The sequence below is a fragment of the Pteropus alecto genome, unplaced genomic scaffold, assembly GCF_000325575.1.
Source record: "Pteropus alecto unplaced genomic scaffold, ASM32557v1 scaffold248, whole genome shotgun sequence".
NCBI lineage: Eukaryota > Metazoa > Chordata > Mammalia > Chiroptera > Pteropodidae > Pteropus > Pteropus alecto.
In genome coordinates, this window is record NW_006441067.1 from 453,074 (window position 1) to 454,334 (window position 1,261).

Here is a 1,261-nt window from a genome sequence, read left to right on the forward strand (position 1 = left end):
GTGAGACAAGTGTATATTTTTAGGGGATTTTCCACACATGAAAATATGTTTTCAAAGTCGTAGGTAGAGTATGAAAGTATGATTTTGATGGAAAACTACGAGTTATTATGCCTTTGGTTTCATTATGTTATTAAGTCCAACTTATTTTTCCAGATCTGCTAGAGACTACTGCCAAATTAGAATACAAAGACAACTGGGTGTGTGTGTGTGTGTGCGTGTATGTAGGGGGGGTACCTGGTATGGGAGAGTGGATATTCCTGAAGTTAGAGCCTCAGGTAAATTCCTTCAGGATTAGAAAACCTTATTTTATTGCTGTTTATATTCACCCAAATAAGGGAAGATTCCAAAATCAATTCTCGACAATGCTGGAGACCTTACTTAAATGTCCTATTAATAATTTTCCAGTGGTGCATTCTAGTGAATTAATCATATGATTTTACATCTTCACACTCTAAAGTTCTGGTTTCATAAATAAGGAGTGCTTCAGTGTCACATGAACAAATTCAATGCTATTTCCAAATACAGTATGTTAAATATGAAAAATCGTTAGTTTCAAAGTCCTTTGTATTCAACCTTTCTCTTAATCATATTTCTTGACTAGCCTTCTCTTCCTCCCCAAATAACACAGTGTGCAACTTTATGATATTGGTGGATTTCCCTCACACTGGTTTATTAACATATGTGCAAATAAATACTTATTGAACAACTAATATATATTTTTTCAGCTAAGTTAGGATTATGGCACAAAGTATTATCTGTGCTGTAAACATCATGAATTCGTCACAAAATTGGAAGGGAGGAGAAAAAAAAGCCCTATGCACTGCAAATATTTTTTTTTTGTAGAACCACAGCTGAGATCGAGATTTCCAAATGGATTTTGGAATGGATTTAACATTTGGCATACATTTACTGTGCTATCGGCAAAGCGCAGTTTTGCAAGAAGGTCATTCATAAAAATCATACTTTGTAAGAACTTGTTATTTAAAACCAATGACCTAATAAAAGCATGCAGTAACTTAAAAATTATATGTTATGTGGTGTGATTAGGTCTTAGTTACCAGTGTTGTATATATCTTGATGAATCATTGTACAAGCAAAAGGGATATTAACACCTTTGATTGTACTTTTGAACAAAGGGCACAATATCCCTAATTCCTGACTGCTACAAATCACATTTTAAAATATCTTGTGTGTTGGAAATTACCCCTGAAAAAAAAAAAAAAAAAAAAAAGCAGCAATTAAAAATACCCTTATTATTTTG